Source organism: Caretta caretta, chromosome 1 (genome assembly GCF_965140235.1).
Source record: "Caretta caretta isolate rCarCar2 chromosome 1, rCarCar1.hap1, whole genome shotgun sequence".
Lineage (NCBI taxonomy): Eukaryota > Metazoa > Chordata > Testudines > Cheloniidae > Caretta > Caretta caretta.
In genome coordinates, this window is record NC_134206.1 from 108,236,398 (window position 1) to 108,259,129 (window position 22,732).

General features: G+C 42.7%; 1 long non-coding RNA gene across 2 annotated transcripts in view; it reads left to right on the forward strand.

Annotated features, from left to right (window-relative positions):
* Positions 1-22,732, forward strand: part of LOC125638823 (uncharacterized) — a 91,871-nt gene that overhangs the window by 65,856 nt on the left and 3,283 nt on the right. The window contains exons 4-5 of one of the 2 annotated variants that reach the window (XR_007357303.2): positions 496-646; positions 2,320-3,342. This is a non-coding gene — a long non-coding RNA (uncharacterized LOC125638823). Of the gene's footprint in view, positions 1-495; positions 647-2,319; positions 3,343-22,732 lie in introns of those variants that run through there. The other variant, XR_007357301.2, reaches the window with a different exon arrangement.

Here is a 22,732-nt window from a genome sequence, read left to right on the forward strand (position 1 = left end):
AAATTAAAACGTCTGGAGGCCCAGATGTGGCCCTCGGGCCGTAGTTTGCCCACCCCTGTAACTGATTCCTGGCAGCTTCAGTTCCCAGCACTGCTGGGCTTGGGGCGGGAGCGGGGAGGAAGTGTGCAGTTATGTGGGCTGGGGGAGACCGTGGTTGGGCTCTGGGGAGGAGGGAGTTCAGCTTTATTGGCTCGGGGGGCCCACAAGTATGGGGAGGGGTTGTGGATGTCTGGTCCCTTGCTGGGCTCATGGGGGGGGTGGAGGGAAGGGGGCAGAGAAACAGGAACTGGGTTGTAATAGGGATTTCTTTAACTCTCTACTCCTGGGGAAATTTTTGTGTTGTTACAAACATACTTGCTGACAGGTATTTTGAAATAAATTACCAAAATAATTGAAACTGGCGTGATTACATAGTGTTATAGTGACAAATAAAATTTGCAGAATTTTACAGAATTTTAAAATATTGTGCACAGAATTTTTAATATTTTGTTGCAGAAGTCCCCCAGCAGTAACAGAATAATACTCTTCAGATTTTCACATAAGAGAAACATCACAGAGGATGAACTTAACATCAATCTCTGGGATATTTTCTATCAGAGGGAACAAGGCTACTAGACCAACCATCCCCTCCAGCCAGTGTTTGTAGGTGAGTTAACAATTTCAGTGCTATCAAAGCCTATTTATAGACAGAATAGAGGCAGATTCTTGTCCATTGTCAGGAGCAGGAGGTCAGCCAAAGAAACCAATGCAATCTCCAAAACACACCTTTAAAAGACTGATAGGGAGCTAGGACATAAGAAGATTCCAGAAGAGTGATCAGAGGCGGTTACCCACTTAGGGAATATTTGAGATTGCCAATATTGTGTGACAGCTCATTTGTGCCTCTTTCTAGGAGGCATTGACAGTAGCCATCAATAATGTATCTTGAGTAGTATTTTCAAAGGCATCTAAGGAAGTTAGGCACCCAACTGCATTGATTTTCTGTCAGAGATGGGCACCTTACTCCGTTAATTGTTTTGAAAATTCCACTCCCAATCCTCCTCTACTTACATACATCCATTGGCTTTCATCCATCAGAAGGGATGGTCCTTATACTTCTTGCATCTCTCTACCTCCCCAGCCCCTCTCCTCTAGAAATGCTATAGGCAAAAATGGCCAAATTATTTGCACTATGAGCAACTGCCACTTAAGGAGAGTTATTCTAATTGGATGATATTCTAGCCTAGACAAGTAAAAGGGGTCATATGACAATAGTTTCTTCACATAATAATGGAGACAAACAATAATTTATTTCTATTGAGTTAAAAGTAAAAAAAAAGTGGGGGGAAAAAAGCCCAGAACCACACCCTATAAGTTTAAAACCACAGCTTGGGGAAGTTATGGATACAGAGAAGGGTTTGATAAGACTGACACGAAAAGTTAACTAGGAAAATGAAAATAACCTGACTTTAGTCAGTGAATGCCTAACTGCCATAATGCAAATTAATCAGCCCCTCTGTAAAGTGACTTTCTGGTACTCTGACTAAAACAGGTATTGCTATATAGGCCACTAAAATAGGTATTGCTGTTTGCAAAAAGAGAGGGTCTCTGTTGTGTGCATTAGTATGGAAACTGAAGCTCTGAAGGTAACAGCTAAGAAAGAAGAACATTGTTATTCCTTGTTTTGCTAATGGTCTTGATTAAATGTTATGAGTTTCTGAACTATCAAGGGAGAGAGGAGGAGACTTCAAGAAGGAATAGTGCCTGAGGAAATTAGGCTTAGTATCCAAGGGTATAAAGGAAAGTCTTTCGTTCTTGGCTGACCACCAAGGCATCTGTTATATCCTTATTTTACAAAAAGAAAAGGAGTACTTGTGGCACCTTAGCGACTAACAAATTTATTTGAGCATAAGCTTTCGTGAGCTACAGCTCACTTCATCGGAATGCATCTGATGTGGCTCTTCAGACGTTAATATGCGCCTCCTTGTATAGGCACCAACTCTGGGGCTGGAGCTACAGGCTCCAATTTCCAGTGGGCCCAGGGGTGCTCACTGCTCAAGCCCTGGCTCTGCCACAGGCCCTTCCCCCACTCCATCCCTTCCCACCCCCTCCCCTGAGCCTGCTGTGCCCTCGCTCCTCCCCCCCTCCTCACCCGCAGCCTCCTGCACGCCACAAAACAGCTGATCGGGAGGTGCGGGGATGGAGCAGGAGGCCCTGATCGGCAGGGCTGCTGGTGGGTGAGAGGTGCTGGGAGCCGGGTTGGGGAGCTAATGGGGGGCTGCTGATGTATTACTGTGGCTCTTTGGATACGTACATTGGTAAATTCTGTCTCCTTCTCAGGCTCAGCTTGGCCACCCCTGCTCTAGTCCTTGGGACTGTGAAGAAAGCCTTCAGAATGTGAATTGGATAGAACTCAATGCTTCTCCCTTCATATTTTTGTTCTAAATGCTAATCATGCTTTGGCCATGTGGTTCAGAGTATTGCATAAGTGGGTTGTCCCTCATTGTCCAGCTGCTGTTCAAACAGAAGAAAGCTTACGTAAGCTCAATACATGGTACAGTATTAGTTGTAGACCTGATTGGAAAATGGACTTTCTGTCCTGCAGAAAATTTGACATTTTGAATTGATTTTTGTTCACAGTCAGAACAAAATGTCTACATTTCTAAATTCCTTGAGGAATGGACATTCTGAAACATCAAAATGCTTTGTTTTGATCATGTCAAATCATTTCACTTCAATACTATCATATATTTTTGTGTTTATAATGTCAAAACATAAAATAATACATATTAAATATAGTATATAATCATATTAAAGTAATATATAATATAAAGTCTATGTGAGGGGTTCCCCCCCACTGGGTGCCACCTGAAACTGGGGTACCACTGAGCTTGCCTGACTGAGCAGCCTGGACTCTCTTTACACCACTGGTGAAGCAAGTCTGCCAAGCCCTTTCCCAGGCTTCAGGCTGCACATTACCAGCTCACTTACAGGTAGGAACACTCCCAGCTGCAGCTATACACACAAATGCTGAGATCAGCTCTGTGTGGAAAGGCTCAGCTAAGGAACTGCCCAGTTACTCAAGTGCACACCGCCTTTTGGAGGGTAAACCCAAATATATTCTGCATGCTTTTTACAATAATTGACTCAGGTATCCTATTAGAAAGTAGAAATTTTATTACACCTAATATTTGTGCCTATTTATAAAAATCTGTATTTTTTCCATTCTCATCTTTAACTACAGTACTCAATAGCAGAGAAGCTTTAAGTTTTTTAAGTGTACCTATTTATAGTATAAACAATAAAGTTCCAGGCAGTTTCTGTTGATCCCATTAATTTTGTACACCGAACCAAATTGTTAAATTTTCCCTGGCTGCATTTTTTAAATTAAAATAAACTCATAAGCTATATCCCTGGAGTAACTTTTCTCCCCAAATCCAGTTCTGATGCTTTACACAAACTTTTTGTTTGTTTTTGTTTGTTCTCAATCAGCATCCATCCATCCCCAATCTTATTCTATGCAACAAACTGTTACAGTGCTATAAATGCTCTATTCTCCGATTAGGATATGAGTAAATATCAGCGCTTTCCACAGGGACAGCTTACATTAATAACTGAGGACCTGATTCTCATTTACACTGAGGCCCCTTTACATCACTCTGGCAATCTAAGGGGATCTTACGATTACAGTACAGTTATACTCACTTTAAGGCTCTTTTATATTCCCAGACAGGTATAAAGGGGCCTTGAGATAACTGAGAAGCTGACCCTTTTTCACTACACAAAGGGCCCAATTTTGCAAGGCGATGAACTCCCTTCACTTCAATGGGAGTTGAGAGCACTTGGCATCTTGTGGATTGGAGCCTTAATTTCGGTTTAAATATTGCCAGGGATTTAAAATACCATCTATGACTATACAGCCAGGGTACTTAAAAGTGCCCCCTGTGCTATGGTGGTGGTGGGGGACAAGAGGCTCTGTAAGATGAATTACATTGAATGCCACTGAGTTCCTGGGAAATAATGCATGTGTTATACATTTTTACACACACACACACTCTTTTTCTGCAGGACAAGTGGAATTTTAAGGCTACAGGCCTGCCCTTTCCCTAATAGAAAAGGAGTACTTGTGGCACCTTAGAGACTAACCAATTTATTTGAGCATGAGCTTTCGTGAGCTACAGCTCACTTCATCAGATGTATACCGTGGAAACTGCAGCAGACTTTATATACACACAGAGAATATGAAACAATACCTCCTCCCACCCCACTGTCCTGCTGGTAATAGCTTATCTAAAGTGATCAACAGGTGGGCCATTTCCAGCACAAATCCAGGTTTTCTCACCCTCCACCCCCCCACACAAATTCACTCTCCTGCTGGTGCTAGCCCATCCAAAGTGACAACTCTTTACATAATCAAGTCGGGAAATAGCCCGACTTGATTACGTAAAGAGTTGTCACTTTGGATGGGCTAGCACCAGCAGGAGAGTGAATTTGTGTGGGGGGGTGGAGGGTGAGAAAACCTGGATTTGTGCTGGAAATGGCCCACCTGTTGATCACTTTAGATAAGCTATTACCAGCAGGACAGTGGGGTGGGAGGAGGTATTGTTTCATATTCTCTGTGTGTATATAAAGTCTGCTGCAGTTTCCACGGTATACATCTGATGAAGTGAGCTGTAGCTCACGAAAGCTCATGCTCAAATAAATTGGTTAGTCTCTAAGGTGCCACAAGTACTCCTTTTCTTTTTGCGAATACAGACTAACACGGCTGTTCCTCTGAAACCTTTCCCTAATGGCTCTCTAAAATACCGACACACTCCTGAACCAGCCTTAATTGCTGCTTGATGATAATAGTGGCCTTATAATAGTTTCCATGGAAAGAATTCCGAGATCATAAATAGTGAGTTTGTTAGCTACCAAATACACACATTCCAAAAGTACATGACATTTAATTCTAATCTATTTTTAGAAATTGGAGGGAAATGAAGACCAGATTAACTTTTTCCATTATAAGCAGTCTCTGACATTGTATTTCCAAGTACAATTACAGAGGAGTAGGGCTACTTGACTGTTCTTCGAAATAATTTTTATTATATGCTTTAAGATCTTCTCCTGAGCATGGTGTTTTAAAGGCAGCATTTATGATCGACTCAGGCTATGTCTACACTACAGATCTTGCAGCGCTGCTGTACGATCTAGCGTGTAGCTGCTCTATGCTGACAGGAGAAAGCCGTCCTATCAGCATAATAAAACCACCCCCAATGAACAGCACGTCCCACCAACATAGCACTGTCCACACTGGCGCTTCTGTCAGTGTAATTTATGTTGGTTAGGGTTGTGTTTTTTTCACGCCCCCTGAGTGACATAAGTTTTACCAACAAAAGTGGTAGTGTAGACATAGCCTGAGTGTCTCGAAAGTCTGAGTGCCATGTATACATAGATCAGTGAGGAAGCATGATACAGTTGTTAGGGCACTAGCCTGGGGCTCAGGAGAGTTCGGTTCAGTTCTCTACTTTCCCACAGACACTGTGTGTTCTTGGGCAAGACACTTAAGATGCCAGTTGCGGCAGTGTGTAGGGTTCATATAGCCACACGCCACAATGAAAAACAAGCTGCCTCCACACTCACATCAATGTGTAGCTACACGTGGCAGTGAAAGGTTCTGGCGGGTGGGGGGGGGGGAAACAGTGGGGAAAGGCTCCGGCAGGGGAAGCTGCCAGAGCCTTTCCCCACTTCCCTGATTTGAGGAAAGGCTCCAGCAGTGGGACACTACACTTCTAAAAGCAGCCATGTAAACAGGGGTGGGGGTGGGGGAGGAGGCTCTGCTTGGGGGCGGGAGAGCGTGTAGAGCATAGGCGCCAACTCCGTGGGTGCTCTGGGGCTGGAGCCCCCAGGGTGAAAAAATGGTGGGTGCTGAGCAACCACTGGCAGCCACCTATCAGCTCCCCACCATCCCTGAGCTCCTCCCGCCTGCTGGTGGGCCCCGCAGGTCAGTGCCTCCCACTCCCTCCCCGTGCCTCCCGCCGCAATCAGCTGTTTCACGACGTCCAGGAGGCTGGGAGGGAAGGGGCAGGAGTGAGGATGCAGCACGCTCACGGGAGGGGGCGGAACTGGGCAGGAAAAGGCAGGGTGGGGAGGAGCCTTGGGGGAAGGGGTGGAGTGGGGGGGACCTGAGATGGAGCCAGGGGTCGAGCACCCCCCGGCACTTTGAAAAATTGGTGCCTGTGGTATAGAGAGCTGTGTAGGTTACATACCCACAGGGTTCAGGATGTCTTAACTCACCTATGCAGTGCCTTGCTGTCTTCACTGCCATTTATACCCAAACTACTCCGGTGTGCAGTGTATGTATTTGACTCTCCGCCATCAGGCGTGTGCAGTGTCATCTCTCTGGGCCTCAGTTCCCATCTGTATAACAGAGGGAGATAGTATGTCCCTGCCCCACAAGGGTGACTGAGGCTAAATTAAGGATTATGAGTTACACCTGGCCAGATTTTTAAAGGATTTAGGAGTTGCTCCAGTGAATGAGTTAGGCAGCTAGATGCTTTCCAGGCTCCCCACAGAGTTCCTGGGAAGAGTCAAGTATCTAAAAAAAGGGATTTTCAGAAGCCAACCGCTGTCTAAACTAGCCAGGAGTGAAATACTGAGGCGTTTAGGTACCTAAGCAGTTGAACTGTTGCCACTGATTGACGGGCCAGGGATAGGTGCCTCTCTCCAATCAGGATCCTCAACCACGACTAGCCTATGCCCTCGCAGCTGAAACAATCTCTCTCTCCGGCTCAGTCTTACCCTAGATTTCCCTGTGCCTCTAGCTTCTTTAGTGTGGATGCTGTGCTTGCCCTTCCCGCCCCCTGTTGGCCTGCCTGCTGTGGGGGATGACAGATATCAGGTCCTAGGCATGCTCAGAGCACGCCTATGGGACCAGGCCCTGCTAGAAAGACAGATATTTCCCCTGCCTAGTTTAAAAAACCTGATTTGAGGCCTCTGGGACTTCAGCTTGAGATAGGGTCTGGGCAGCTTGTGAGCCGTGGGGTGGCAGCAGTGCTTTGTCACTTGAAAATGTGGACCAGTGGAAACTTAGGGCCAGATTTTTAAAGGGATTTAGCCATCTAAAGAGGCAGATAAGCACCTAAGTCCACCCTGTAGGTGCCGCTGGCATTTTCAGAGCTACCACTGAGGCTCCACCTAGTCCCCCCTTGGTGTGTACATTTCTGCCAGGCATCGGGAAATATAGGTTGAGCATGAGATAGGTATAAAGTGTGCGGAGCACATGTGTGAGAAAGAGAGAGAGAAAGAAAGAAAGAGCGTGTTTCAGCTGCTAGGAAATGGGCTGCCTAGGTACCTAAGCCAGGTCAGCAGCTTAACTCCAGAAGAAAGTTCAAGGCTGAGGATCCTGAGGGAGGTACCTACCCTTGGCCTGTCAACCAGACACACCAGGTCAGCCGTCTAGGCACCTAAACACCTCTTCTCTACCTGCTCCTCCTCTCAGGATTTCACTCCTGGCTACTTTAAGCAGCTCCCTGCTCGGCTGACTGGCTTCTGAACATCCCTTTCTATCCCCATGAATGCTCTAGGCACCCAAGGCAGCACAGAGCTGCCTAACTTGGGGCTGAACATTTCACAAGGTGGCAGACCTCCTCAGGGTTAGGCATTATTCTGCTCAGCTGAGCAACACCTAAATCCCTTTTAAAATCTGGCCCTTCGGCACCACGGGTACTTAGGTACCTATAGGGTTAGATGACAACTGAACTAAGGCTTTGAAAATGTCAGTGGTGCCTACATGGTGGACTTAGGCACCTATCTGCCTGTTCAGGTACATAAATCCCTTTACAAATCTGGCCCTCAGATACCAAAATGATGGGGACATGTAAAGACCCAAGATTGCTAGGAGCTATTACTGTAAAAAGCTTGTAATGTGTTAAAGTTGAAACTGGCATTTGCAGAACAAAAATATGTTGGAGGGGCACGTACTTTTTTAATATTACCTGATTTTATGTAATATGCAGCCTCTGTGTATCATGCATGAAAGCATTAACAGTATAGCAAAAATAGCGTTTGGTATGAAACAAAAGGACTAAACCTTGCATAGGGATTTGATATCACCAATGATTTCTACAATTACATATAGTTGAGAGGACTTCTGAAACTTAAAATATCAATGAGGAAACAGTAATTGCTAAAACAGACTATTGCACCTTCGAGTCCAGTAATCTTTCTCTAATGGTGCTCAGTACCAGAAGCTTCAAAGGAAAGTGCTAGAATCCCTATTATGGAAAATTAGGGAAAATACTGCTTCTTCTCAGTCTTCATCAATTAGTGCTTGTTTTTTGCCATGAAGATCAGCATTTTAGAATAGTAATGTTTTCACAGAGAATAACACAGACAGCTTTCTTTGTATTACTGAGAGTATTCAGCTAACTTAATGAGAGCTACTGTAGTATATGTACACTAAAATGATTTACAGTAAGATGACAGGCTGTAATTGTTAAATGTTTGCTGCTCATGTTAACAAACAACTTACTATATTTAATTTCCATAACAGACACTGGAAATCACCTGTATGAATTAACTTCTGGATTTTCCTAAGAAAAAGGTTATTTCCCTGCTGCTGCTGCTGCTTTTACTGCAACGACTTATTTGGTACATTTAAATTAGTTTAAAGTGCAGAGGATTTAGCAGGTCTAGTACAGTAAAAGTAAGTGAGTAAACTACTGGAAGTTTTGGAGTAAGTAAGTAAAGTACAGGAAGCAGTAAAAGTACTGGAAGTTTTGGCTGTTTGCTTGGTTTTTAAATAGTGAAGTGACTCCATTCTCTCTTAGTGTTGTTCACAAAAATATCTAAAATTAAAAGATGATGGGTCAGAGTATGGAACACCTGACTCAAAGTGAAGGCAATGGAACTACTCATGGTGCAATGTGCTATCCAGAGTGCATAAGGGAATCTGGCCCGGTGCTGTCAGGGTTTAGTAATAGACTGGTGTATGTAAACAGGTCTTTGGAAAGTACCACACTGTTTATTATAATTGTACTGATATAGATGGCAACGCTTGATGGGGAATATTCTAGTTTGTGATTGTCATAAATATAAAGGGAAGGGTAACAACCTTTCTGTATACAGTGCTATAAAATCCCTCCTGGCCAGAGGCAAAACCCTTTCACCTGTAAAAGGTTAAGAAGCTAAGATAACCTCGCTGGCACCTGACCAAAATGACCAATGAGGAGACAAGATACTTTCAAAGCTGGTGGGGGGGAACAAATGGTCTGTCTGTCTGTGTGATGCTTTTGCTGGGAACAGATCAGGAATGCTCTTCATGACTCCTTAAGTTAGTAAGTAATCTAGCTAGAAAATGTGTTAGATTTCCTTTTGTTTAATGGCTGGTAAAATAGCTGAGCTGAATGGAATGTATATTCCTGGTTTTGTGTCTTTTTGTAACTTAAGGTTTTGCCTAGAGGGATTCTCTATGTTTTGAACCTGATTACCTTGTAAGGTATTTACCATCCTGATTTTACAGAGGTGATTCTTTTATTTTTTCTTTTAATTAAAATTCTTCTTTTAAGAACCTGATTGCTTTTTCATTGTTCTTAAGATCCAAGGGTTTGGGTCTGTGTTCACCTATGCAAATTGGTGAGGATTTGTATCAAGCCTTCCCCAGGAAAGGAGGTGTAGGGCTTGGGGGGATATTTTGGGGGGAAGATATGTCCAAGTGGGCTCTTTCCCTTTCTTTGTTTAACACGGTTGGTGGTGGCAGCATAGGGTTCAAGGACAAGGCAAAGTTTGTACCTTGAGGAAGTTTTTAACCTAAGCTGGTAAGAATAAGCTTAGGGGGTCTTTCATGCAGGTCCCCACATCTGTACCCTAGAGTTCAGAGTGTGGAAGGAACCTTGACAGTGATTGTAAACTCTAATTGTTTCAGAACAAAGGTAGCATTATTAAGGGCTTGTCTACATGGAGGGTTTTTTGCACTGATGTAGTTGTACGTATGTAATTGCATTGATATGAAAGCCACCTTTGCACTTCTCTGATTCTGGGAAGCCTCTTTAAAAGACCAGATCTTTTAATTTATAGCTGACAAAAATGGAGATTAATTTTATATTGACTATTACTGTTGGTGTGTACTTTTATGGCATTTTATGTAACTTATGAGGGACCAGATTTTTAAAGGTATTGGGGTGCCTAAAGATGCAGATAAGTGTTTAGTGGGAGGTAAGCACCTAGGTGTTTTCAAAAATCTCATTAAGTACCTATTTGGGCACTTAAATACCTTTAAAAACTTGGGTCTAGGTGCCTTTTTGAGGTCATTTAATATACTTAAATTGTAAGTTTCTTGGGGCAGGGACCATCTTTTTGTTCTGTGTTTGTACAGCACGTAGCACTGTGGGGTCCCAGCCTATGACTAATAACAATACAAACACATACACACACATGCACACACATCCATAGAATTATTTCAGTATTGTCATAATCTTGTTCTCATTATTTAACAAACTTGTGTAATGTTTTAATCTATTGAAAGAAAAAAAGTTCCCATCAGTCAGAACATAGCGCTTCAGAATTGTAGGAGATTTGAAGACTTGATTGAAAGACTTACCTTTATTCTGTAAGACTTCTAGTTTACCATAAAATAACAGAGTTATCAGTTCTTGCCAGCCCTATCAGTGCATTTCTAACGGTTGAACAGTCTGGTACTTTCCAAAGAGCTAAATGGAGACTGCTCTAACTTGCTCGCAGCAAATGGACCCAAAGGAATTTCAAGGGGATCACTAGGGAAGCTGGCAATCTCTAGGGTACATCTTTTGATGGGAAATGCATAAATAACTCTATGCCACTGGAGAATCATTCTCTGTTGGCCAGCTGCATGCCACAGGTAACATTTAAATTTGTTGGAATGTGCGGGAGAAGCTGGGCTGCCAAATATGTCTTTCCATATGGGTTTGAGGACCTGATACTCCAATGGCGTGCATAGACATTTGTACCTGTCCAAAGGGGGTGAAAAACGCTACCATTCTGAATTAGTCGCATATTACACTGGCATTGCAATCATAGGTGTGAATGACAGGTGCAAGGCAGTGAAGAATTGAGACCTCAATATGACCTTTCATAAGACTGAGGGCTTGATTCTCCTCTCATTTAAGTCACTCCACCTCTTTAAGCTTCATTTTCCCCATCTATAAAACAAGAACACTGATACTTACTTTTGTTTGTAAATTTCTTTGAGATCTGTGGAGCTAAATATGATTAATATTATTTATTTTACTGTGCTGGTTTCACACTTGTATAATACTGCTGATTTAAAATGAGTTACTCCGCATTTACATTTGTGTAAGAGAGCAGAGAATCAGGCACAGACTTCAGATCACAGGTTCAAAATCAGAATTCCAGATGAGGTCCATGTAATCATAATGTATTATTTAACAATAGTATCTGTCAATTGATCATTCCATTTATAGCAAAAGGGAAGAATTCCACTGTCAGTTATACCAGCATAAAATCAGACTAATTCCATTGCCTTTGATGGCATTATTCCTCATCTGCAATATTGTAACTGAGAGTTGAATTTAGCTCCATGTTTGGTGGTTGCTAATTTTTTTTTTTTTGCTTTTTTTTAATGGAGGTGATGCATTCTGTGAGCCTGATTCTGACTGTGATGGGTTGGACCCCCCGTCCAAAATGCCATCTGATGTACTGGGATTTAACTGAGCCTCTTCTGCTCTACCAACCTGGGTTCCCTCTCCCTATTTTGCTGAATTAGGCTCTCTGGCCTCTTGCAGCACACACTTACACAGGTAGGGCCACACCCCGCTACAGACACAGATAGAAGTCAGGTCTGTGTGAGAGGAGTCACCTGGCACTCATGTGCACACCCCTTTTGGGAGATAAACCCAAAATAATACCATCTTGCGCTGTATAAAAAAAAATCTGCACAGCACAAGCTCATAAAAATTCACCCTCTTCCTCAATGTGAAGAGAGATGTGCATGACTTCTCCCCTCCACCCCAGTTAGAAATTACATAAATTGTGTTTAATAATAAGCAAAATAAATGTAATAACTATAGAAGGCAGATTTTAAATGGTTAAAGAGATAGCAGACAGAACAAAGCAGATTACCAAGCCAATGAAACAAAACATGCAAACTAAGTTTAACCAATTTATTGGAGCATAAGCTTTCGTGAGCTACAGCTCACTTCATCGGATGCATTCAGTGAATGCATCCGATGAAGTGAGCTGTAGCTCACGAAAGCTTATGCTCCAATAAATTGGTTAGTCTCTAAGGTGCCACTAGTACTCCTTTTTCTTTTTGCGAATACAGACTAACACGGCTGCTACTCTGAAACCAAACTAAGCTTGTTTCACTAAAGAAATTGTTTACAAATAGTAATTTCTCACCCTAGATATTATTACAGGCAGATTAAAGAAAGTCTTGAAAGGCAGCTGCACTGGCCTGCAGCTTGAAACCTCAGATATTTTAACTCGCAAGCTAGATGCCCTTTCAGCTTGGGCTCAACTCTTCTCCCCCAAGTTCAGTTCTTGCTTCCAGGTGTTTTTCTGTGTGTCTTTGGCTGCGGAGGCAGAGGAGACCCATGATGATGTCAGTTCCCTGCCTTATATAGTTCTTGTGTAAGGTGGCAACTCTTTGTCTTCCAGTGGAAAAACACTGGCATTCCAACAAGGGGGTGGAGGTTGGGAGGGGTCCAGTACCAGGTGACTCAGACCCTTGTCTCTGCAGAGCTGTGGCAGCCATTACTCGCAGGCTGTCTGGAGCGTCCCCAGGAAGACAGCCCTTTCACAGTCTATTGTCTTTGCTAATAGGCCATCAGCCCTGTCTGGCTTTTCATTGTTGTACCTGAAGAACTAGCTGTAGGTGACACCCAAAGTAACACATTTGAAATACAGATACATGGTCAATATTTCTAACTTCAGACACAGAAATGATACATGCATACACATTAGATACTCACATTCAGTAAATCATAACCTTTCCAATGACATCTTACATAAGCCTTCTTGCATAAAGTATATCTCAGATATGTCATATCCATATCATAAGCATATTTTCATAAAGAATATGGAGTGTGATGTCAGATCTCCCCCCTGTGATTACTGCCAGAGGGTTGGTCACTGACCAATGCAAAGGCAAGATGCCCAATTTCCCCTTTCCTAGACAGAGCATCTGCTACCATGTTTTCCTTCCCTTTAATGTGCACAATCTCCATGTTAAATTCCTGCAGGACCAGGCTCCAGGGTAGCAGTTTGGAGTTTGTGCCCTTGGTTCTGTTCAGCCATATCAGGGGTTAATGGCCTGTTAGAATCTTGAACCTCCTATTACAGAGGTAAGGTCTCAGTTGTTTAACAGCCCACAATATGGAATAGCACGCCTTGTCTATGACAGAGTCATTCTGCTCAATAGGCAGCAGCTTTTTGCTTAGGAAGGCAAGGAGGTGCTTCTTGCTGTTCTCCCCTGTTTGCATCAGCATAGCACCCAGTCCAGTGTCAGATGCATCAGCACACAATTCAAAAGTCTTATCAAAGTCAGGGCTGGCCAGCACAGACTCTGCAGCCAAGAGTGCCTTTACCTTACCAAAACCCTTCTGGCACGCCTCTGACCAAATTACCTTCATAGGTTGGTACTTTTTACACAAGTCTGTGGTTGGGGATACAATGCCACTGACCCCCCCCCCCACACACACACACACCCAAACACACACACAAACCTCCTGTAATAGTTTGCCAAGCCTATGAAGGATTAGACATGCCTTTTAGTTTGGGGCACAAGCCATTTTACAATGGCTTCCACCTTAAGAGGGTTGGGGGATATTTTGCCACCCCACCCCACCCCAATGTCCTAGATAGGGGACTTTGGCTTCCCCTATCTTGCACTTGCAGGGTTTTATGGTTAGACCAGCTTCCTTGAGTTTTGATAGCACAACCCCCAGGTGCTCCCAGGTGTTGCTGAATACAGCAATGTCATCTATGTATGCCCTTGTATAGTTCTGTAAACCATTTAATACTTTGTTGATCAGTCTCTGGAAGGTTGCACCAGCATTTACCAAACCAAAAGGTAACACCGTGAATTCATAGAGCCCTATATCAGTGATAAAAGCAGATTTTTGTTGTGCCCCCTCTTCCAAAGGGATCTTCCAGTAACCTCTAGTTAAATCAAAAGTACTGAGGTATTTGGCTTGGCTCAGCACATCAGTTCTTGAGATGGGGTACGCATCTGCTACTGTAACAGCATTAAGCTTCCTATAGTCCAGACAAAATCTTACAGCGCCATCCCTTTTGGGAACCAAGACCACAGGGGATGCCCACGAGCTGTCAGATTCCTTAATTCTGTATCTCTGTACGAATTTGCTCTTTCACCTTACGGGTGGAAAATACCTCGCTGTACCCTTGCAGCACTGACAACACCTCCCACTTTTCAACTGGTGTTAATTCATTACAGATTTGAATACTTTCCAGAGTTAACCCATCTTGGCATTCACCCATCATATCAATGAGTGGGTGTGCCTCAGTTTCCCCTTCGACACAACAGATCATGTTTACCCCGGCCTCTCTACTATGATAGGCTTTAAGCTGGTTCACATGTACCAGTTGGGGAACAGTATCATCGTGGGGCATTTTAACTTGATATGTGCCCTCATTTTCCACTTCTACCACCTCAAAGGGCCCCTTCAAGGAGTTTTGCATTTTGAACCTTTTCTCAGGGCTGAGTACCATCACCAAATCTCCTATGTCAAAAGTGCATTTACAAGTATTTTTATCATACCACGCCTTTTGTTTGGCCTGACTGTCTTGGAGGTTGTTTTGAACGACTTCCATCACATCCTTTAACTCCCTCCTGAACCTTTGAACGTACTCGGTCACTAGTTCTTCCCTCATCTCATTGAACCCTTCCCATGTGTCTTTGAGAATTCAGAAATAACCTATTTCTCTTGATCTCATTAAAGTCTAATCAGTTCTATAGTGCATTTGCATTCTTAAATGTATTGTGTGCCCTGATACAAATACAATACATATACATACAAATACAATATATACAATACATTCACATATATAACATTTGTGCCACATACAAATCATGCTGATAAAGTAATGTAGTATTCGATATGCTATTCACTTGAAAGGGTTAGGGTGGAAATTAGATCAGGTTATGTCATATTGCACAGTGTTATGTGATGTGAAAAATAAAAAATAATCCAAGGAAATAGGATTAGGCAGTGCTTTATTGATAGCTTTTGTCTTTCCTTCCCTATATCATTTTAACAAAATTCAAAACAAAGTTTTAAATTAACAAACTAAAATGGGATAGAGGATCATCATCATTTTAGGAACTCCACAGACACTGATTAAGAGCTACCCATTTAACTCTAAATAAGCATCCAGCAAAGTTGAACTCACTTTTTAATTTTTAATTTTTATGTGGATGACTCTGGGAATTAGTATGTGTATTAACTTTCATTCCCTTTTTATTTGTTTGGGAAGACAAACAGATTTTGAATTCCTATTGGAAATTATCTTCCCCAGTTTTAACTTTAGAAAGAGGTACCTTCTAAATAAAAAATAGTTTGGAGAAAATATTGCCTAGTTTCAGGCTTGTTGTATTGCAGTAAGTGTGGTTCATGCTCTGATAAGCTAGGAAGCTTAGGTTATGAATTAGCAGCAGGAAGTGTATATGCGCTGTTCAGCAATAATGTGAACAGCCGAGAAACTCTTCCATTCATAAATTTACACTGAATGTGGAAATGCAAAGCTGCAGAAGTAGATTTCCCAGCTGAACTGGTCTGTAAATTTTCAGCAGGTAAGAATCTAGTCTGGTTATATCATTTCATTCTGCCATGTTTTAGCATTGTTTGAAACCATCTATAGAGATGTAGAAGAGGAAAAAAAATGAATTCACAAAAGAAATTGTAGGAGATTTAGCTGTGTATATTTCTCTGAGAAGAAAGAGCTTTTATTCAGCCAGATTGGTGTCTCTGTTGCAATGAAGACTCTGAAGTAGCACAAAATGAACTTTTACAATTGCAAATAGCATCCTACTATTTGCAGATCAGAAGCAAACATGAACAGTGGGGAACCCAGACCCATTGCTACAAAAACAGAGCTTTCCCACCAGATTTTTTTTAAAAGATTTTCAACAGGGAGTCAGCAGTCTGTCACGTCATTAATTAAAAAAAATCTTTCGAATTAAGCTGCTATATTTAAAAAAATAATAAACCATAAGCATTTTTCTTTTTCAGGGTTCTAATTCCATTGTCCACTTTCATATATTGATGTAATTATATAGAATGAAGTCACAGTCACATAGAGGACAAGGTCAATGCAGATGAAAAATAGTCATAACAATAATCCTTTTAGAAAGAAATAATGGCATTCATATTCATAATGGCAAATTTTAATCAAATGGCACAAAAAGGCACAGAAATACAAAGGCTAGATGGCTAATGGAGAACTCCTCACGCCACTTTTCTCTGTGAAAGTAATGACCGCATTCATCATTTTCTTTTTAATGTCAGAACTGGAACGAATGCATGACACAATCTTCAGCTTAAATAAAGAAAAATAAATGTACTGAGTTTCACCTGGAGTCTTAAAAAAATGATTTAAAAAAGGGTGGGTAAATTATGAGACCTTTGAAAGCAGATGATTGCTAGTCAGCTAACAGGAATGTGTGGCCATCAAAACTCTCTCAGACACATTCAGAGGGAGTTTCAGAGTAGCAGCCATGTTAGTCTGTATTCGCAAAAAGAAAAGGAGTTCTTGTGGCACCTTAGAGACTAACAAATTTATTTGAGCATTGATCTTCCTACTAAATGCTCATGGTGTATTGCAAAGATGATGGGCCATACTCTTATCTGTTACACTAGCCCAGTGCCATTGACTTGTAAGTGGCTGCATGGGTGTAATTGACAGCAGATCTTGGCCCATTTCCAATGGGTCGCAATGTTTTAAAATGTTCACTGTAGCTGTTGCTGGTGTACTTTCCCATAGGTATTTATAGTGGCTAGAGTAGAGATTTACTGCTAGTTGAGTTTTTACTATTGTTTTGGTTTTAACTGCCAGGAAAAATCTGACCTTTCATGGCCTTGAGCAACTCTGGCTTGTGTTTAGATGGATGATCAACTACGCTTCAGTTTAAATGAAAGTAACTTTTTGCAGAATTAAGTTAAACCAGGGGCACAATCTAGCCCTTATGTGGCTGTGCAGTGGAGGGTGGGAAGGAGTAAAAAGGTTCCACTCACTCTCCTTTGCATGGCCAGCATAAAGGAGGACTAGAGAATCAGCCCCTGCACTCAGGGGAGCACAGGAACGGCTACAGGGTTGCTTCCCCCGAGAAATGACTCACTAGAAAGGGGGCTGGGTGTGGTGGGTAATAGGTAGGTAGAACCATAGCTTTTTCTCTCCCTCCATATGCCAGACAAGGGAGCTGGTTTCCTGCACAGGGGAGAGTGTATAGCATACTTTAAAGGGCTGCAGCAAATTATTTGCATTCCAAGACATATGAGAAATTCTGGGAGGCACTATACCTCTCTAGTGGAGAATGATTCCCAATGCTTCCTTTAAGGCAGTTCCTCTCTGTACTTCCCATTACAATGGATCTTCTCCATGCTTCCCAAGATACACAAACAAGAGAACCCAGGCAGATCGATCATATCCAAACACAGCACTCTTACAGGAGGAATATTGGTACTCATAAAAACCACCCTCCAACCACTTGACTCTGCAACATTAACAACCTCCCTCAGAACACCATCCTTGCCACCATGGATGTCACCTCCCTATACACCAATATCCCTCACAATGGCAGCATTGCTGCCAGCCTCAAATATTTACAAGACAGCCCTCAGATATCCACTCCAAACACATTGCAAAACTCATCCATTTCATCATCACCCATAACAGCTTTAAATTCAACAACAAACACTTTGTCCACGCCATTTGAACAGTCAGAGGTTCTGAGATGGCCCCCTAATATGCCAATCTCTTTATGGGCCACCTTGAAGAAGGATTTCTGGACAAATCACCACAAAACCAATTATATTCCTGAGATACGTTGATGATATTTTCATCCTCTGGGCAGATAACTTAAACTCCTGTAGTGGGGTGGTCACCCACTCCGGCCCTGAAGGGGTTAAAACAGCCCTGGGAAAGTTCTGCCCTGGGAAGCCAATAGGCTAGGCTGATTGGGGGAAGCCCTATAAAAGGACTGGTAGCCAGGAACTCAGGCAGTCTCTCTCTAGCTGTGGAGAGAGGCAGACCTGGCTGCCTAGGGCTGAGCAGGGTACCTGAGTAGAGCAGTGCTGGGGAAAGGTAAGAGGGGTTGGGGAGCTCCAGCCTGGCAACTCCCCAGGCTGAGGCCTTGGATAAAGCCCAAAGCAGGTACTGAGGCTACAGAGGTGTAGCCTGGGGTTAGGCAAAGGCCGCAGGTCCAAACCCTCCTTGCTGATGATGAGTGGTTTACAGACTGCAGTCTGCCCCAGTGAACAGGGGCTAGATGCTGACTGGCAGTAGCCACTGAGGCAAGGTGGGGATAGAAGGTGGGGGTTCCCCAGGAGGGGAGACCCAGAGCGAGGGGGCACTGCCAGGGGGCAGCACCCCAAGGTAAAGGGGCACCGGGGTCCGGGAGGGACATGGGAACCAGCAGCAGGCGAGACACCAGCCAGCAGAGGGTGCTCTGGGCTGGAAAGAGCAAATTCCCGAGACTACCAGCAGGAGGTGCCGCACCGGTGAATCGTTGCCTCATTACACTTCCTCTTTGATTTTCACCACAACTTTAACAACTCTCTCAAGGACACTCCCTGGGACAGTACCAACTTCCTGGACACCACAATGAGCTTCATCAATGGAATCCTACAGACAACTCTACACAAGAAATTCACATACCTTCATAGATCCAGTAACCACCACCCCAAACACACCAAGGAATCTCTTACCTACAGCCAGGCACTCAGAGTATGATAGAATATGCTATGAGGAGAAAGTCCAGAATTTACACCTTAACATACACAAAACCACCTTCCCTAAACAAGGACACACCACCAAAGAAATAGATCACATCATGGAACAGGCCACCCAAATACTTTGAGAGAACCTGCTCCAATACAGAAATAAAACCCCTCTAACCACACACCCCTAGTTGTCACCTACCACCTCATATTGCAACCCATACTCGATGACTTATTACATCAATCTACAGCCCACTAACCAACTACCCCCACCCAGCTTCCTTTCCTCCCTATGACTGTAGGGTTGTTTACGGACCACTTCACCTTGAATGATCCCTTGAAATATGTTAACTACTTATGCTAAACAATCTGTTCCACCTTGTATTTAACTGTGACAATGACACTCTGATATGTTTCCCAGACCTGAAGAAGAGCTTTGTGTAAGCTCAAAAGCTTGTCTCTTTCACCAACAGAAGTTGGTCTAATAAAAGACATTACCTCACCCAACTTGTCTCTCTAATTCACCTTAAAGGCACAATCTAGCCCAGTGGTGGGCAACCTGCAGCCCATGGGCCACATATGGCCCATCAGGGTAATCTGATTGCGGATCGCGAGACATTTTGCTGACATTGACTGTTCGCAAGCACAGCCCCCTGCAGCTCCCGGTGGCCACGGTTTGCAGTTCCCACCACGGATCTAGCCCTGTTGAGGAGATACTGTGTGAGACAACATCAGAGATAGAAGCTTTCTAACTGGGTTGATATTGGGTTTTGCATACATATAAAACAAAACAAGCCCCTTGTGTGTAAACCCAGGCAGGAGACCTGATTGTCTTTTGCCTGGCCCTTATGTAACTATTTACCCCTGTGCAAAATGAGTGTAAAACTTTGCTGTTATCATTTAGTATCATTTTACACTCCCTTTGTACTCATTTTGCTCTGGTGTAAGGCAATGGAGGACCAGACAAAGAGTGTTTACTCAAACCAAGACACTTGGGTGATGCCCTTGCTGTGACCAGTATTTTCCCTGACTGCACAGCCTGGTCATTTGAATAGCTCCCTCTGATGCCCTCCACAGCCACTCAAATAAACTAAAAGGGAAAAAATGCCCTTTTAATGTTTCATGTTAAACTTCAGAATGTAGATACAGAATACAGTGATGACAATGCATTCTGACACAAGGTAAAACAAGGGAGAGATTTTATTGCAATTGTCATAAATATAAAGGGAAGGGTAAACCCCTTTGAAATCCCTCCTGGCCAGGGGAAAGCTCCTCTCACCTGTAAAGGGTTAAGAAGCTAAAGGTAACCTCGCTGGCACCTGACCAAAATGACCAATGAGGAGACAAGATACTTTCAAAAGCTGGGAGGAGGGAGAGAAACAGAGGGTCTGTGTCTGTCTGTATGCTGCTCTTGCCAGAGACAGAACAGGAATGGAGTCTTAGAACTTTTAGTAAGTAATCTAGCTAGGTATGTGTTAGATTATGATTCCTTTAAATGGCTGAGAAAAGCATTGTGCTGAATAGAATAACTATTTCTGTCTGTGTATCTTTTTTGTAACTTAAGGTTTTGCCTAGAGGGGTTCTCTATGTTTTTGAATCTAATTACCCTGTAAGATATCTACCATCCTGATTTTACAGGGGGGATTTCTTTATTTCTATTTACTTCTATTTTTTATTAAAAGTCTTCTTGTAAAAACTGAATGCTTTTTCATTGTTCTCAGATCCAAGGGTTTGGGTCTGTGGTCACCTATGCAAATTGGTGGGGCTTTTTATCCAACATTTCCCAGGAAAGGGGGGGTGCAAGTGTTGGGAGGATTGTTCATTGTTCTTAAGATCCAAGGGTCTGGGTCTGTAGTCACCTAGGCAAATTGGTGAGGCTTTTTACCAAACCTTGTCCAGGAAGTGGGGTGCAAGGTTTTGGGAAGTATTTTGGGGGGAAAGACGCGTCCAAACAGCTCTTCCCCAGTAACCAGTATTAGTTTGGTGGTGGTAGCGGCCATTCCAAGGATAACGGGTGTAATATTTTGTACCTTGGGGAAGTTTTGACCTAAGCTGGTAAAGATAAGCTTAGGAGGTTTTTCATGCAGGTCCCCACATCTGTACCCTAGAGTTCAGAGTGGGGGAGGAACCTTGACAGCAATCAACCTCTCCAAGAAGCTCTTCCAGTTCAGTGTATTTTAAATGAGTTAAAAGGGGGTCTCTCTTTCTCCCCAGAGTAGGCAGGTATGAACTCTGGGGATTCCCTTTTGGGCAATCTAGTCTCCAAAGGCAGTTGCATTTAACCCTCCTCAAGTGAACAAAGGTTGCCAGGACAAATGATTAGCAGAGAAAAAAATTAAATCTTTTGCAGAGTACCTCAAAGAAAACTAAACAACCCCTATCATTGTAAAATGCAAGAACGGTCTCTGATATGAATGTATGTGTACAAATGAATGAAACTGTACATTTTTAGTGCACTCCTAAAAGTGAAAAAATATTAACCTGGTACACCATCAAATTATGATTGCTGTATCCAAGAACTTAATCCATGCACATATCTAGGGGAAAATTGCCCTGTCCGATCCACACTGGAAGCATCTATTGCATTTTCTGAGTTTGTTTCATTGGTAAAATTTTCTTGGATATCAAAATGGAAGTCTGAATGCAGAAAAAGTGAAGAATACACATACACAATAGATATCCACAATGCAGATTAGAGAGGAGAATTTTGCCCATAACTATGTGCTAACTCTCCTCATAAAATCTTTCTCCAGATTGGGTATTACATGCAGGCAGCAGCTATTTTTGCAAATGAAATAACCTGTTCCCCTTAAATCATCTGAAGGCACGAAACCTGTTATTATTAGATAGTTACTTTCAAAGTTTAAATCTAGGAAACACTCTTGGTTTATAATCTGAGAGCAAAAAAAACAAGCCGGAAACCACTATTAATTTTGTTTTATCCCTTAACTTAAAAAAAATGAAGGAAAACAGCGTGCTCACCAAGGCTACTCTCTTTGTTGCTAAGTTTTACTCTGGAAAAAAACTTTATGGTAAAGTTATAAATCTTGTAATATGTTAGCTTTGGAATGCAGCTGCTGACACAGCCTTCACTATAGTGCTCACAATGACAGTACATGTGGGTTGTGCTTTTGATTTATACTGGAATAGGGTGCTAATCCAGTTCCCACTGAAGTCAATGGGAGTCTTTCCATTGTCTTCAGTGGGAGCTGGATCAGAGCATAAGTGAGAGGATAATCATGCCCAATGGACTAATTTCAGAGAGAAACCTAAAGGGAATCTAAGATGATGGGAGAAGAAAAGAAAGAAGGTATCCTACCTTCTGATATTTCCTCTATCATCACATAGGCTCACCTCTAGATTTTGAGATACATTTAAGATGTATTTGGGGAGTTAAATTGTGTGATGAATAAATCAGCCCTGGACCTTGCATCTGTTTCTTCAGAAACACTTACTTGAATTTAGCAGACAGAAAACCATTTTACTTTGAAAGCTGGCATCTGAGGATTGTTACCATCCTCAGAAGTGTATGATGACTAGAGAAAAAGGATCAAGTACTGGCAGTTTAGGTCATGAATTGTCAACACTATCCTTCAGAAAAGGAGTACTTGTGGCACCTTAGAGACTAACCAATTTATTTGAGCATGAGCTTTTGTGAGCTACAGCTCACTTCATCGGATGCATACCGTGGAAACTGCAGCAGATATTATATACACACAGAGATCATGAAACAATACCTCCTCCCACCCCACTGTCCTGCTGGTAATAGCTTATCTAAAGTGATCATCAAGTTGGGCCATTTCCAGCACAAATCCAGG